We start from the raw sequence: 17,827 nt of genomic DNA, 5'->3' as shown, positions 1-17,827 counted from the left end.
AGAATTGCCTGAACCTGGGAGGCGGAGGTTGCAGTGAGCCGAGATCATGCCATTGCATTCCAGCCTGGATGACAGAGAGAGACTCCATCTCAAACAGCAACAACAACAAAAAAACCCTCTGTTTCTCTTTCTAATGTATATTTCCTGTCATAAGTGCAATCAATATTCAGCTTCTCCATGAAATGTTAACATCATCACTCTATTTCTTAAAGAAGAGTGAGGTGAATAGAGCATTTTATTGCCAAATGGCTCAGAAAAAAAGTTCCTTGTATTTGTAATTTCTCTGTAAGTATGAGATTGTTTCAATTTTTTTTTTTTTTTTTTGAGATGGGGTCTGGCTGTGTCTCCAGGTTGGAGTGTGATCTCGGCTCACTGCAACCTCCGCCTCCTGGGTTCAAGCGATTCTCCTGCCTCAGCTTCCCAAGTAGCTGGGATTACAAGTGCGTGCCTCCAGGCCCAGCTAATTTTTGTATTTTTAGTAGAGACCGGGTTTCACCATGTTGGCCAGGCAGGTCTCGAGCTCCTGACCTCGTGATCCACCTGCGTCAGCCTCCCAAAGTGCTGGGATTACAGGTGTGAGCCACTGCTCCCGGCCTAAACATTTTTTTAAAGATAAAAAAGATGAGGATTAAATTATCAGCTCATATTTACAATGGACCTACTTTTTTCCCCACTTTTTCTCCCTTTTTATTTATTTTTATTTTTTATTTTTGAGATGGAGTCTCACTCTGTCACCCAGGCTGGAGTGCAGTGGCGCGATCTCGGCTCACTACAAACTCCGCCTCCCGGTTCACGCTATTCTCCTGCCTCAGCCTCCTGAGTAGCTAGGACTATAGGCGCCCACCACCATGCCCGGCTAATTTTTTGTATTTTTAGTAGAGACAGGGTTTCACCGTGTTAGCCAGGATGGTCTCGATCTCCTGACCTCGTGATCCACCTGCCTTGGTCTCCCAAAGTGCTGGGATTACAGGCGTGAGCCACCGCGCCCAGTCTTTTTCTCCCTTTTTAAAATTTAAGTACAATACTCATATTCTCAAAGTTAATAGAGTCTTTAACTAGAACATGTACTGAGGCAGAAATAAATTTGTCCTCTTTTCACTGCTGAAAGATGGGCAAAATAGTAAATATATTGTCATGATATTTAAATCCATAGAAAAATTATTTCACCAAATAGGTTTGAAAAAAGATGAAGTCCTATCTCAAAGATAAAAAATAAACAGAGCAAATACATGATAAAGAAAACTTGACAAGGTACCACAGACAGAAATCTGGAAGAAAAATTTAGCTGCAAATTATTAACAGTGCCACTGAGAAACCATCTCTTATATAAGGACATGCCCTAATCCTGTGTTTTCTTTTCTTTTCTTTTTTTTTTTTTGAGATAGAGTCTCGCTCTGTTGCCCTGGCTAGAGTGCAATGGTGCAGTCTAGGCTCACTGCCACCTCCACCTCCTGGGTTCAAGCGATTCTCCTGCCTTAGCCTATCGAGTAACTGGGACTACAGGTGTGTGCCACCACGGCTGGCCAATTTTTGTATTTTTAGTAGAGCCAGGGTTTCACTATGTTAGCCAGGCTGATCTCGAACTCCTGACCTCGTGATCCGCCTGCCTCAGCTTCCCAAAGTGCTGGGATTACAGGTGTAAGCCATAGTGCCCGGCCCAATAACTTCTTTTCTCTTTTCTTCTCCTCTCCTCTCCTCTTTCTCTCTCTCTCCTCTCTCTCTCTCTCTCTTTCTTAACAGAGCCTCGCTTTGTCGCCCAGGCTGGAGTACAGTGGCAAAATCTCAATCTCGGCTCACTGCAACCTCTGCCTCCCAGGTTCAAGCAATTCTCCTGCCTCAGCCTCCAGAATAGCTAGGATTTCAGGTGCGTGCCACCATGCCTGGATAATTTTTGTATTTTTAGTAGAGATGGGGTTTCACCATGTTGGCCAAGCTTGTCTTGAACTCCTGACCTCAGGGGATCTGCCTGCCTCAGCCTCCCAAAGTGCTGGGATTATAGGCATGAGCCACCATGCCGGTCCTATGTTTTCTTTTAATGGCCTTCAAACTGTTTCTACTTGAATACTGCCCTGTTGTTTCACATATCCAAAGGCAAACTCTTCATATGGTTTCTGACAGAGTTCCCTTTCTTAACTAATATTATTTCTAGTACAGTAATCAATATTCTTCTATTCCTGTTCATTCACTAAGCATTTACTGAGTGCCAACTACATGCTAATTGGATACCAAAGTAAAAGACATAATCCCTGTCCTCAATGCTGCTCTCATATAGGAACTAGCCATTTGCCTGAATTACTACAACAGCTTTCTTGATAGTTTCCTTGCCTCCCCTCCCCTCATGCTGTATAATACTGCCAGACTTCTTCTGGAAGTCATGTTATACATTTTTTCTTTTTGTTTTTTTTTGTGCGAGACCAGAGTTTTATTATTACTCAAATCAGTCTTCCTGAAAACTTGAGGATCAGAGTTGTTTTTTGTTTTTTTTTCTGAGATGGAGTCTTATTCTGTCGCCCAGGCTGGAGTGCAGTGGTGCGATCTCGGCTCACTGCAACCTCTGCTTCCTGGGTTCAAGCGATTCTCCTGCCTCAGCCTCCCGAGTAGCTGGGATTACAGGCATGCGCCACCACACCTGGCTAATTTTTGTGTTTTTAGTAGAGACAGGGTTTTACCATGTTGGCCAGGCTGGTCTGGAACCCCTGACCTCAGGTGATCCACCCACCTGGGCCTCCCAAAGTGCTGTGATTACAGGCATGCGCCACTACACCCGGCTAATTTTTGTATTTTTAGTAGAGACAGGGTTTCACCATGTTGGCCAGGCTGGTCTGGAACCCCTGACCTCAGTTGATCTTCCCGTCTTGGGCTTCCAAAGTGCTGTGATTACAGACATGAGCCACTGCGCCTGGCCTGGATCAGAGTTTTGGTATAAAGGATAATTTGTTGGGTAGGGGGCCATTGAATTGGGAGTGCTGATTGGTTGGCTCAGAGATAAAATCATAGGGAGTTGAAGCTGTTTTTTATGCTGAGTCAGTTCCTGAGTGGGGGCCACAGAACTGGTTGGCAGGTCCAGGTGGGGTCATTTGGTTGTTAGAAATGGAAAAACCTTAGGTATTAGTCAGGGTTCTCTATAGGGACAGAACTTTATATAATATATATATTTATATATTTATATAATTATATAAATATATAATATTTATATATTTATATAATTATATAAATATATAATATTTATATATATAATTATATAAATAATATTTATATATATAATTATATAAATATATAATATTTATATATATATAATTATATAAATATATCATATTTATATATATATAATTATATAAATATATCATATGATATATTTATATAATTATATAAATATATAATATTTTATATTTAGGAGAGTTTTTTAAGTATTAACTTACACGATCACAAGGTCCCACAATAGGCTATCTGCAAGCTGAGGAGCAAGGAGAGCCAGTCTGAGTCCCAAAACTGAAGAAGTGAAGAACTTGCAGTCCAATGTTTGAGGGCAGGATGCATCCAGCATGGGAGAAAGATGTAGGCTGGGAGGCTAGGCCAGTCTGTCCTTTTTATGCTTTTCTGCCTGCTTTATATTCGCTGGCATCTGATTGGATTGTGCCCACCAGATTAAGTGTGGATCTGCCTTCCGCAGCTAATCTCTTTTGCAACACCCTCACAGACACACCCAGGATCAATACTTTGTATCCTTCAATCCAATCAAGTTGACACTCAGTATTAACCATTACATCTGAAAAGGCATCTCAAAAAGCTGATCTTAGGTTCACAATAGTGATGTTACCTTTAAGAGTAATTGGGGGCTGGATGTGGTGGCTCATGCCTGCAATCCTGGCACTTTGGGAGGCCAAGGTGGGTGGATCACCTGAGGTCAGGAGTTCGAGACCAGCCTGGCCAACATGGTTAAACCCTGCCTCTACTAAAAATAAAAATAAGCTGGGCGTGGTGGCACGCACGTGTAATCCCAGCTACTCGGGAGGCTGAGGCAGGAGAATTGCGTGAACCTGGGAGATGGAGGTTGCAATGAGCCAAGATTGTGCCACTGCATTCCACCCTGGGCGACAGACCAAGATTCCATCTCAAAAAAAGAGTAACTGGGTGCCGAGACGGGTGAATCGCTTGAGGTCAGGATACAAAAATTAGCTGGGTGTGGTGACGGGTGGCTGTAATCCCAGCTTCTTGGGAGGCTGAGACAGGAGAATCACTTGAATCTAGGAGGCAGAGGTTGCAGTGAGCCGAGATTGCACCCCACTGCACTCCAGCCTGGGTGACAGAGCTAGACTCCTTCTCAAAAAAAAAAAAAAAAAAAAAAGAATTATTGGGGAAGTTGTGAATCCTATGACCTCCTGAATAATGGCTGGTAATATTTAGAATTAGTCATGTCATTCTTCTACACATAGATCTATCAAATCGAAACTCCTCTGCTTTTAAGGTATAGACAGTTAACTTCTTTCTGTCCTAAAACACATTAGCGCCTATTTTCAGACTTTTGATGATATCCTTCCATTCCCCCCCTCCATGTTTGGAATGCTACCCTTTTCTTCTGTTCTCCTATCTAAATCCCATTCATTCATCATGACTCAGCTCTTCCAAGAGGTTTTATGAGACTTCTCTGGCCCACATTGCTTTTTTCCTCTCCTCTGCTGCAAATTTTATTTTCATTGCTATCTTTGAAACAACTGAGAAAAAGACTGAATTTTCTTTTTGTTTTGTGTTTATTTTGCTTCATTTTTCCCTTATAAAGACCAAATTTTCAAAGGTGAAGAATTTTTTGAGCAGATGGTGAGTAATTTTTTATGTCCACGAAAGACTAAAGAGGAAGAAACTAGGCTTAAAAATAGGGGAGGGTTTCAGCTGAATATGAAAAATAATTTCTTCATTTTCAGAGTAATTAAAAAAATAAAAAGTATAATATATTATATGTATTGCCTGAATTGAGAGAAGAAATGTAAAACTCCTTACTTTATACAATTCTTATCTTGGGGTTGGCACACACAAGAATGAAAGAATTCTACTATAATTAAAATTAAATTAAGATCTCAAAGTACCATACCATAACTATTCACTATTCACCTTAAAAAAGGTGTCCTGAGATTGCAAAGATATATTTCAGTGCAATCTTGTTCATTTTTATTTATCATCTTATAATTGTATTAGGTTGACCCATATGAGACAGCTGTTTACAGTTAATATGGTTGAATATTGGCGTTTCATTTTTTTTTTTTTTTTTGAGACAGAGTCTTACTGTGTCGCCCAGGCTCTGGAGTGCAGTGGTACCATCTCTGCTCACTGCAACCTCTGCCTCCCGGGTTCAAGCGATTCTCCTGCTTCAGCCTCCTGAGTAGCTGGGATTACAGGCACGTGCCATCACACTTAATTAATTTTTGTATTTTTAGTAGGGATGGGGTTTTGCCATGTTGACCAGGCTGGTCTCGAACTCGTGACCTCGTGATCCTCCCACCTCGGCCTCTCAAAGTGTTGGGATTGCAGGCGCGAGCCACCGCACCCCAGCCCGTTTACTTTTTTTTTTTTTTTTTTTTGAGACGGAGTCTGCCTGTGTAGCCCAGGCTGGAGTGCAGTGGCGCGATCTCGGCTCACTGCAAGCTCCGCCTCCCGGGTTCACACCATTCTCCTGCCTCAGCCTCCCCAGCAGCTGGGATTACAGGCGCCCGCCATCATGCCCGGCTAATTTTTTGTATTTTTAGTAGAGACAGGGTTTCACCGTGTTAGCCACGATGGTCTCGATCTCTTGACCTGGTGATCCACCCGCCTCGGCGTCCCAAAGTGCTGGGATTACAGGCGTGAGCCGCCGCGCCCGGCCTCGTTTACTTTTATAGTTATCTTCCTGGCTATTCCCCGGTCAGCAAAGTGGGTCATCACACAAGAAAAAGCTGAGTTCATAAATATGCAAAGGAAATACTGGCATCAAATTTCATCCATTTATCTTTTGACCAAATAGTGAGACAGACAGGTTGGAAAGGTTCCCTGGCAAAACTCCAGCCAGCCTGCATACTGAGGTGGAGCTTCGGGAAGTTCGCACAATTTGCATGGGGAGGAGGCTGGCCCCTCCTCTTCCTTTGTGAAACCTGGGATTCAAACTGCAAGGCAGGAAGGAACCAGCAGGAATTGTAGCCTTGAGGGAAGTCCCTGTTCCCCCTTTGTTTTCCTTTTTGCCCCCTAAATCCCATTATTCTCACCCTTCAATCATCTGTGAGCCTAAATTTTTGTTGCCATGGGACAATAACCCTGTCTTTAGCTGAACTAAGGAAAAGTCCTGCAACAATAGTTAATGATATAAAACCTGATTTTCTGTAATTGTGTTATCTTTTTATGCCTGTGTTCTGAGAAAAAAAAAATATTGTTGGAGTTTAAATATCACAGAAATGTGGCCAGCCATGGTGACTCACTTGTAATCCCAGCACTTTGGGAGGCTGAGGCAAGAGGATCACTTGAGCCCAGCAGTTTGCAACCAGCCTAGGCAACATAGGGAGACCCTGTCTCTACAAAAATAACAGAAAATATTAGCTGGGCATAGTGGTGCATGCCAGTGGTCTCAGCTACTTGGGAGGCTCAAGTGGGAGGATTGACTGAGCCCGTTACTGTATCGCTGCACTCCAGCCTGTGTGGCAGAGCAAGACCCTGTCTCAATCAATCAATCACAAAAAGGGGCTAGTATGGCATAAACACGTTGTTTCTGAATTCTGCTAAAATAAACATAAAAATTTCCATCTTAACCACTTTTAAGTGTACAGTTCACTGGCATTAAGTACGTTCACAATGTTGTGCAATCACCACCACTATCCATTTCTAGAACTTTTTTCATCTTCCAAAACTGAAGCTCCGTACCCACTAGGCAATAACTTCCCACTCCATCCCCCAGTCACCACAATTCTGTCCGCATGAATTTGATTATTCTAGGTATCTCATGTAAGTGGAATCATACAGTATTTGTCTTTTTGTGATTGGCTTATTTCACTTAGCTTAATGTCCTCATTTTTACCTATGTTGTGGCATGTCAGAACTTATTTCCTTTTTAAAGGCTGAACAATATTCCATTGTACATATAATACCTCATTTTGTTTATCCATTCATCGTTGATGAACACTTGGGTTGCATCCATCTTTTGGCTATTGTGAATAATGTTGCTATGAACACAGGTGTATGAATCTCTTAAGACCCTGCTTTCAATTCTTTTAGGTATCTACCCAGGAGTCCAGAAGTGAAATTGCTGGATCATATGATCATATTCTATTTTTAATTTTTTGAAGAATCACCATACTATTTTCCATTGCAGCTATGCCATTTTACATTCCCACCAATAGTGCACAAGGCTTCCAATTTCTCCATATCCTCACCAATGCTTTATGTTGATAGTGGCCATCCATCCTAATGGGTATGAGGTAGTATCTCACTGTGGTTTCAATTTGCATTTCCTTAATGATTAGTGATTTTGAGTTTTTTTTTTTTTTTTTTTTTTTTAAGAGACAGGGACTTGTACTCTTACCCAGGCTGGAGTGCAGTGGAACCTTCTTAGCTCACCACAGCCTTTAATTCCTGGACTCAAGCAATCATCCCACCTCAACATTCTGAGTAGCTGGGACAGGTGTGTGACACCACACCTGGCTAAATTTTTTCGTCTTTTGTAGAGATGGGGTCTTGCCATGTTTCCCAGGCTGGTCTCAAACTCCTGGGCTCAAGCAATCCTTCCTTCTCAGCCTCCCAAGTGCTGGAATTACAGGCATGAGTCACTGCATTTGGCCTTGAGCAATTTTTCATACACTTATTGCTTATTTGTTTACCTTCTTTGGAGAAATGTCTATTCAAGTTCTTTGCCTATTTTTTAATTGGGTTGTATGATGGTTAATTTTATGTGTCAACCATCAACCTGACTGGGACACAGGATGTCCAGTATTTGATTAAATATTATCTTGGCTTATCTGTGAGGGTGTTTCTGGATAATATTAATCTTTGAATCGGTAGACTGGGTAAAGCAGACTGTCCTCTCCAGTGTGGGTAGGCCTCACTCAATCTATTGAAGGCCTGAATAGAACAAAAGTCTGAATAAGGGAAAAGCTACTCCTTCTGCCTTTGAGCTAGGACATTGGTCTTCTATTTTCGGACTCAGACTTGGACTCAGCAAATGGTGGACTGAGCCACCATTGGCTCTCCTAGTTCTTAAGGCTTTGGACTTGGACTGGAACTATACCATTAGTTCTCCTTGGTTTCCAGCCTACAGATCTTGGGACTTCTCAGCCTCAATCATGTAAACCATTTACTTAGAATCAATTTCTTTCTTTTCTTTCCTTTCTTTCTCTCTCTTTTTTCTTTCTTTCCCTCCCTCTCTCCTTCCCTCCCTCCTTTCCTCCCTCCCTCTCTCTCTATATATATCTATCTATCTCTATGAGATACCCTTTTAGATTCTATTTCTCTAAAGAACCCTGACTTATACAGACATTGGTCCTGAGAAATGGGGTGCTGAGGCTTTGAAACCAGGTAATGGGTAGAAGAGTTTTGAGGTGCATGCTAGAAAAAGCCAAGATTGCCATGAAGGGACTGCTAAAGGCAATTCTGGTGAGGGCTCAGAAAGGATAGAGGAGATCTGGAGAAAATGCTTCCATCTTCTTAGAGAATACATAAAGAACCACGAACAGAATATTTGTAGAAATATGGATGGAAAAGCCCATTCTGACGAAGGCTCAGATGGAAACAAGAAACATATTAGTGGACAATGGAGAAAAGGCAATCCTTGTTACAAAGTGGCAAAGAACTTGGGCTGGATTGTGTTTGTGTTCTAGTATTTTGTGGAAGGTAGAACTTGCAACAGTGGAATTAGACATTCAGCTACAGTGGTTTCTAAGCAAAGTGGTGAAGGAGTGGTTTGGCTCCTTCTGGCTGCTATAATAAAATGCAAAAAGAGAGAAATGAATTGCAGAAGGAATTGTTAAGCAAAAGGGAACCAGAACTTGTTTGGAACATTCTCTGCCTGTGCATATTGCAAAACATGAGAAAGCATGTTTGGAAGGGAACACCAACAGTATGGCTGACCGACCATATAAGGAGGGTAGTGTTGGTGTGAACCACAGGCCTAATCAGCTGTCTCAATAGAAGCCAGGATAGAGAAGGGATTATGCAAACAGAAATACTGCCAGCTAGGACTAAGGGAAACAGAGAAAATGAAATGGAATAAAGGAAGACTGTGACTATGCATTATCCTTCAAGAAGGGGGAAGAAGGATCTCCAAAGGCAATTCAGTGATGATCATCAGGGCTTCTATTCTCATCACACCCACTTTGGGTGGCAATCAGGGAGCAAGGCTGTCTTCACTTCAGTTTCAAAGACTAGGACCACTGGCAAGCAGAGTTGTGTGGGCAGGGCTCTTGCAGAGAGCCATGTGGATGGCACTACACTGAGCTGAAGGGGCAGGGCCACCACATGAAGCAATGAGGGTGACGCTGCCACTCAAGTGCATCTGGAGAACAGAGCATCAAACCAAGAAGGATTATTTTCAAGTCTTAAGACCTAAGGGGATTTGCCTTGCTAAGTTTTAAACTTAATTGGGACCTATCACTCCTACTTTCCTTCTGATTTCTCCCTTTTGAGATAGGAAATCTATCCTATGCTTACCTCACCATGGTATTTTGGAAGTGCTTAATTTACCTGGTTTCACAGGTTCACAGCTGGAGAGGAATGTTGGCTCAGAATGAATCATTCCTGGTCTTACTTGTATCTGATTTAGATGATATTTAGATAAAACTTTGGACTTTAGGCTTCAGAATTGATGCTGGAATGTTTTGTCTTTTGAGGATGTTGAGATGGAATGAATATATTTTGTATATGAGAACATGAATTTTGTGGGTTCCCGGGCAAAATATTATGGACTTAATGTTTGTGCCCCCTGCTAATTCATATGTTGAAGCCCTATCCTTGAAAGTGATGGTATTTGGAGGCGAGGCCTTTGGGAGGTAGTTAGGGTTAGATGAGGTCATGATGGTGGAGCCCCCATGACATGTCCTTAAAAGAACAGGAAGAGACCAGAACATGCTCACTCTTTCTTTCTCCCCACCAAGTAAGAACACTGAGAGAATGTGGCTGTCTGCAAGCCTGGAAGAACACCCTCACATGAACATGCCGGCACCTTGATCTTAGATTTCTCAGCCTCCAGGACTGTGAGAAATAAATGTCTGTTGTTTCAGCCAAAATACCCAGTCTAGGTATTTTGTTATAGTGGACTGACTAGGGTTTTGTTTTTGTTGGGTTGTAGGAGTTCTTTACATCCACATTCTGGATATTAACCCCTTATGATTTGCAAATATTTTCTTCTGCTCCATGGGTTGCCTTTTCACTCTATTGATAGTGTCCTTTGATGCACAGAAGTTTGAAATTTTGATGTAGTCTAATTTATCTATTTTTGTAGTTATGATTGTTATCTGTGAACAAAGCCATCATAGTTTGGTCTAATTGTACTGAAAGATTTTTTTTTTTTTTTTTTGAGACAGAGTCTTGCTCTGTTGCCCAGGCTGGATTGCAGTGGCGCAATCTCAGCTCACTGCAACCTGTGCCTCCCGAGTTCCAGTGATTCTCCTGCCTCAGCCTCCTGAGTAGCTGGGATTACAGGCTCATGCCACCACACCCAGCTAATTTTTGTATTTTTAGTAGAGACCAGGTTTTGCCATGTTGGCCAGGCTGGTCTCAAACTCCTGACCTCAGGTGATCCACCCACGTGGCCTCCCAGAGTGCTGGGATTACAGGTGTGAGCCACTGCGCCTGGTCTGAAAGATTATTTTTATGACTTTGTCAATAAATGGCATTTGGCTAAGATTTTATTATTATTATTATTATTTTAATTTTTGAGACAGAGTCTTGCTCTGCTGCCCAGGCTGGCGTGCAGTGGCTCGATCTCGGCTCACTGCAACCTCCACCTCCAGGATTCAACCAATTCTCCTGCCTCAGACTCCTGAGTAGCTGGGCTATAGGCATGCACCATCACACCCGGGTAATTTTTTGTATTTTTTAGCAGAGATGGGATTTCACCATGTTGGCCAGGCTGGTCTTGAACTCCTGACCTTATGTGATCCATCTGCCTCAGCCTCCCAAAATGCTGGGATTACAGGCATGAGCCACTGCCCCCGGCAAAAATAACAGATTATTAATGTAATGTCTTCTTTGTTACCTGGAACTGGCCTTTAGTTTTAATGATAAGCTGTTTACTATTTAATTTCTTACTACAAGCTACATTTGAACCCACAAACTGACAAGATGAGTTCAGGCATGCTTAATGAAACGATTCAATGCTGGTTTATTCTGTGGTGAGTGATGGAGAACTCTGAACAATCTGTAACAGTCAAACATACAAAAATCAATCTCTTACATACCATATAGCTACAAGGGGCATTCAACTGGCAGGTAAGATAAGTTTCTTTGCTTCGAGTTGGACTAAAGCCTTTAGATTTAGAAATAGCTTGGCAAACACATTAAATGTAAGACATTGTAACAGATTAGCAAATTTTGATTTTTTAATAGTTGCTACTAGGTTTTCTTCATTTCTTATTTCTATAAGTAATCCTTCTCTTGTGAATAGAAGAAGCCTGCAAAAACCCTCTGCTGGTCAAAGTGACAAAGTATTGCCAAAAACTTTTAAAAACAGGTCTTTATGGTTCTTCTTCTTCTTTTTTTTTTCTTTTTTATTTTTTATTATACTTTAGGGTTTTAGGGTACATGTGCACAATGTGCAGGTTTGTTACATATGTATCCATGTGCCATGTTGATTTCCTGCACCCATTAACTCGTCATTTAGCATTAGGTGTATCTCCTAATGCTGTCCCTCCCCCCTCCCCCCACCCCACAACGGTCCCCGGAGTGTGATGATCCCCTTCCTGTGTCCATGAGTTCTCATTGTTCAATTCCCACCTATGAGTGAGAACATGCAGTGTTTGGTTTTTTGACCTAGCGATAGTTTACTGAGAATGATGTTTTCCAGTTTCATCCATGTCCCTACAAAGGACACGAACTCATCATTTTTTATGGCTGCATAGTATTCCATGGTGTATATGTGCCACATTTTCTTAATCCAGTCTATCGTTGTTGGACATTTGGGTTGGTTCCAACTCTTTGCTATTGTGAATAGTGCCGCAATAAACATACGTGTGCATGTGTCTTTATAGCAGCATGATTTATAGTCCTTTGGGTATATACCCAGTAATGGGATGGCTGGGTCAAATGGTATTTCTAGTTTGAGATCCCTGAGGAATCGCCACACTGACTTCCACAATGGTTGAACCAGTTTACAATCCCACCAACAGTGTAAAAGTGTTCCTATTTCTCCACATCCTCTCCAGCACCTGTTGTTTCCTGATTTTTTAATGATGGCCATTCTAACTGGTGTGAGATGGTATCTCACCGTGGTTTTGATTTGCATTTCTCTGATGGCCAGTGATGATGAGCATTTCTTCATGTGTTTTTGGGCTGCATAAATGTCTTCTTTTGAGAAGTGTATGTTCATGTCCTCTGCCCACCTTTTGATGGGGTTGTTTGTTTTTTTCTTGTAAATTTGTTTGAGTTCATTGTAGATTCTGGATATTAGCCCCTTGTCAGATGAGTAGGTTGCAAAAATTTTCTCCCACTCTGTAGGTTGCCTGTTCACTCTGATGATCGTTTCCCTTGCTGTGCAGAAGCTCTTTAGTTTAATGAGATCCCATTTGTCGATTTTGGCTTTTGTTGCCATTGCTTTTGGTGTTTTAGACATGAAGTCCTTGCCCACGCCTATGTCCTGAATGGTATTGCCTAGGTTTTCTTGTAGGATTTTAATGGTTTTAGGTCTAACATATAAGTCTTTAATCCATCTTGAATTAATTTTTGTATAAGGTGTAAGGAAGGGATCCAGTTTCAGCTTTCTACATATGGCTAGCCAGTTTTCCCAGCACCATTTATTAAATAGGGAATCCCTTCCCCATTTCTTGTTTTTGTCAGGTTTGTCAAAGATCAGATAGTTGTAGCTATGCGGCATCATTTCTGAGGGCTCTGTTTTGTTCCATTGATCTATGTCTCTGTTGTGGTACCAGTACCATGCTGTTTTGGTTACTGTAGCCTTGTAGTATAGTTTAAAGTCAGGTAGCGTGATGCCTCCAGCTTTGTTCTTTTGGCTTAGGATTGACTTGGCGATCCGGGCTCTTTTTTGGTTCCATATGAACTTTAAAGTAGTTTTTTCCAATTCTGTGAAGAAAGTCATTGGTAGCTTGATGGGGATGGCATTGAATCTATAAATTACCTTGGGCAGTATGGCCATTTTCACGATATTGATTCTTCCAACCCATGAGCATGGAATGTTCTTCCATTTGTTTGTATCCTCTTTTATTTCATTGAGCAGTGGTTTGTAGTTCTCCTTGAAGAGGTCCTTCACATCCCTTGTAAGTTGGATTCCTAGGTATTTTATTCTCTTTGAAGCAATTGTGAATGGGAGTTCACTCATGATTTGGCTCTCTGTTTGTCTGTGATTGGTGTACAAGAATGCTTGTGATTTTTGTACATTAATTTTGTATCCTGAGACTTTGCTGAAGTTGCTAATCAGCTTAAGGAGATTTTGGGCTGAGACAATGGGGTTTTCTAGATATACAATCATGTCATCTGCAAACAGGGACAATTTGACTTCCTCTTTTCCTAATTGAATACCCTTTATTTCCTTCTCCTGCCTGATTGCTCTGGCCAGAACTTCCAGCACTATGTTGAATAGGAGCGGTGAGAGAGGGCATCCCTGTCTTGTGCCAGTTTTCAGAGGGAATGCTTCCAGTTTTTGCCCATTCAGTATGATATTGGCTGTGGGTTTGTCATAGATAGCTCTTATTATTTTGAGATATGTCCCATCAATACCTAATTTATTGAGAGTTTTTAGCATGAAGGGTTGTTGAATTTTGTCAAAGGCCTTTTCTGCATCTATTGAGATAATCATGTGGTTTTTGTCTTTGGTTCTGTTTATATGCTGGATTACATTTATTGATTTGCGTATGTTGAACCAGCCTTGCATCCCAGGGATGAAGCCCACTTGATCATGGTGGATAAGCTTTTTGATGTGCTGCTGGATTCGGTTTGCCAGTATTTTATTGAGGATTTTTGCATCAATGTTCATCAAGGATATTGGTCTGAAATTCTCTTTTTTGGTTAAGTCTCTGCCGGGTTTTGGTATCAGGACGATGCTGGCTTCGTAAAATGTGTTAGGGAGGATTCCCTCTTTTTCTATTGATTGGAATAGTTTCAGAAGGAATGGTACCAGTTCCTCCTTGTACCTCTGGTAGAATTCAGCTGTGAATCCATCAGGTCCTGGACTCTTTTTGGTTGGTAAGCTATTGATTATTGCCACAATTTCAGAACCTGTTATTGGTCTATTCAGAGATTCAACTTCTTCCTGGTTTAGTCTTGGGAGGGTGTATTTGTCGAGGAATTTATCCATTTCTTCTAGATTTTCTAGTTTATTTGCATAGAGGTGTTTGTAGTATTCTCTGATGGTAGATTGTATTTCTGTGGGATCGGTGGTGATATCCCCTTTTTCGTTTTTTATTGCATCTATTTGATTCTTCTCTCTTTTCTTCTTTATTAGTCTTGCTAGCGGTCCATCAATTTTGTTGATCTTTTCAAAAAACCAGCTCCTGGATTCATTAATTTTTTGAAGGGTTTTTTGTGTCTCTATTTCCTTCAGTTCTGCTCTGATTTTAGTTATTTCTAGCCTTCTGCTAGCTTTTGAATGTGTTTGCTCTTGCTTTTCTAGTTCTTTTAATTGTGATGTTAGGGTGTCAATTTTGGATCTTTCCTGCTTTCTCTTGTGGGCATTTAGTGCTATAAATTTCCCTCTACACACTGCTTTGAACGTGTCCCAGAGATTCTGGTATGTTGTGTCTTTGTTCTCGTTGGTTTCAAAGAACATCTTTATTTCTGCCTTCATTTCATTATGTACCCAATAGTCATTCAGGAGCAGGTTGTTCAGTTTCCATGTAGTTGAGCGGTTTTGAGTGAGTTTCTTAATCCTGAGTTCTAGTTTGATTGCACTGTGGTCTGAGAGACAGTTTGTTATAATTTCTGTTCTTTTACATTTGCTGAGGAGAGCTTTACTTCCAACTATGTGGTCAATTTTGGAATAGGTGTGGTGTGGTGCTGAAAAAAATGTATATTCTGTTGACTTGGGGTGGAGAGTTCTGTAGATGTCTATTAGGTCCACTTTATGTAGAGCTGAGTTCAATTCCTGAATATCCTTGTTAACTTTCTGTCTCGTTGATCTGTCTAATGCTGACAGTGGGGTGTTAAAATCTCCCATTATTATTGTGTGGGAGTTTAAGTCCCTTTGTAGGTCACTGAGGACTTGCTTTATGAATCTGGGTGCTCCTGTGTTGGGTGCATATATATTTAGGATAGTTAGCTCCTCTTGTTGAATTGATCCCTTTACCATTATGTAATGGCCTTCTTTGTCTCTTTTGATCTTTGTTGGCTTAAAGTCTATTTTATCAGAGACTAGGATTGCAACCCCTGCCTTTTTTTGATTTCCAGTTGCTTGATAGATCTTCCTCCATCCCTTTATTTTGAGTCTATGTGTGTCTCTGCATGTGAGATGGGTTTCCTGAATACAGCACACTGATGGGTCCTGACTCCTTATCCAGTTTGCCAGTCTGTGTCTTTTGGTTGGAGCATTTAGCCCATTTACATTTAACGTTAATATTGTTATGTGTGAATCTGATCCTGTCATTATGATGTTAGTTGGTTATTTTGCTCGTTAGTTGCTATAGTTTCTTCCTAGCCTCGATGGTCTTTACCGTTTGGCATGTTTTTGCAGTGGCTGGTGCCGGTTGTTCCTTTCCATGTTTAGTGCTTCCTTCAGGAGCTCTTTTAGGGCAGGCCTGGTGGTGACAAAATCACTCAGCGTTTGCTTATCTGTAAAGTATTTTATTTCTCCTTCATTTATGAAGCTTAGTTTGGCGGGATAGGAAATTCTGGGTTGAAAATTCTTTTCTTTAAGAATGGTGAATATCGGCCCCCACTCTCTTCTGGCTTGTAGAGTTTCTGCTGAGAGATCAGCTGTTAGTCTGATGGGCTTCCCTTTGTGGGTAACCCGACCTTTCTCTCTGGCTGCCCTTAACATTTTTTCCTTCATTTCAACTTTGGTGAATCTGACAATTATGTGTCTTGGAGTTGCCCTTCTCGAGGAGTATCTTTGTGGCGTTCTCTGTATTTCCTGGATCTGAATGCTGGCCTGCCTTGCTAGATTGGGGAAGTTCTCCTGGATAATGTCTTGCAGAGTGTTTTCCAACTTGGTTCCATTCTCCCCATCATTTTCAGGTACACCAATCAGACGTAGGTTTGGTCTTTTCACATAGTCCCAAATTTCTTGGAGGCTTTGTTCATTTCTTTTTATTCTTTTTTCTCTAAACTTCCCTTCTCTCTTCATTTCATTCATTTCATCTTCCATCAGTGATACCCTTTCTTCCAGTTGATCGCATCTGCTACTGAGGCTTCTGCAATCTTCGCGTAGTTCTCGAAACTTGGCTTTCAGCTCCATCAGCTCCTTTAAGCCCTTCTCTCCATTGGTTATTCTAGTTATCCATTCTTCTAATTTTTTTTTTTTTTTTGGTAAGACAGAGTCTCACTTTGTTGCCTAGACTGGAGTGCAGTTGTGTGATCTCTGCTCACTGCAACCTCCACCTCCTGGGTTCAAGTGATTCTTCTGCCTCAGCCTCCTGAGTAGCTGGGATTACAGGCATGCACCACCAAGCCCGGCTAATTTTTTTTGTATTTTTAGTAAAGATGGGGTTTTACCATGTTGGCCAGGCTGTTCTCAGACTCTTGGCCTCCCAAAGTGCTGGGATTACAGGTGTGAGCCACCGCACCCGGCCTTTATAGTTCTTAATGGCTTGACAATTCAGTACTGTGAATAAGAGAATAGACTTCCATTGCCTCATTATTAGGTAATTTTTTGGAACAATATTATTCCAGTGGATATTGAGTCAATATATAAAGCTTGAAATTGACCCAGAGAGCTTTAAATCTGACCTTCTAGAAAATATAAGAATTATTTTTTCATTCTAATGGGAATATGATTATGATGCCTCTGGTACACATTCACCTAAAATTTATTTTGGGTTTCTACCTCTTTAGCCCTATGCAAAAGAAGGACGCTTCTCTTTGCTAAGAGACACGAGAAATTAAGCTTTAAGCCCAAAGTTTATGTGATAACAAGTCAGGAAAAAAAACTGCCAATAATCTCAGTTACTGATGAAAAGGAACTATTTTTATATTAAGTTGTAGTTTACAAGAAGGAGGTATATATCAACAAACACCTGATAATAATAATAATACTTTTTATTATTTTTTGTTTGTTTTTGTTTTTGAGACGGAGTCTCGCTCTGTAGCCCAAGCTGGAGTGCAGTGGTGCGATCTCGGCTCACTGCAAGCTCCGCCTCCCGGGTTCACGCCATTCTCCTGCCTCAGCCTCCTGAGTAGCTGGGACTACAGGCACCCGCCACCATGCCCAGCTTATTTTTTGTATTTTTAGTGGAGACGGGGTTTCACCGTGTTAACCAGTATGGTCTCGATCTCCTGACCTCGTGATCCGCCTGCCTCGGCTTCCCAAAGTGCTGGGATTACAGGCGTGAGCCATTGCGCCCGGCCTGGTAATTATTAAAGCAGCATTCCCTTTAGCCAGCTTCTTCACAATGAGCATGTTTATTGATCCTTTCTCTGTAACATCTAGAATGGTTCATTTGAGTTCAGAGGATACAAGTTTGGTAACATTGAAATGACCATCAAGAACTTACCTGGC

At 41.4% G+C, this 17,827-nt stretch overlaps 1 protein-coding gene across 6 annotated transcripts in view; it reads right to left on the bottom strand.

The window, feature by feature from the left end:
• The window catches only part of SSH2 (slingshot protein phosphatase 2), a 315,105-nt gene that overhangs the window by 156,926 nt on the left and 140,352 nt on the right, over positions 1-17,827 (bottom strand). The gene's annotated exons all lie outside the window — the stretch shown is intronic.

Source organism: Symphalangus syndactylus, chromosome 20, assembly GCF_028878055.3.
Source record: "Symphalangus syndactylus isolate Jambi chromosome 20, NHGRI_mSymSyn1-v2.1_pri, whole genome shotgun sequence".
NCBI lineage: Eukaryota > Metazoa > Chordata > Mammalia > Primates > Hylobatidae > Symphalangus > Symphalangus syndactylus.
The sequence above is the reverse complement of the archived record's forward strand: the minus strand, read 5'-3'. Positions and strand labels throughout refer to the sequence as shown.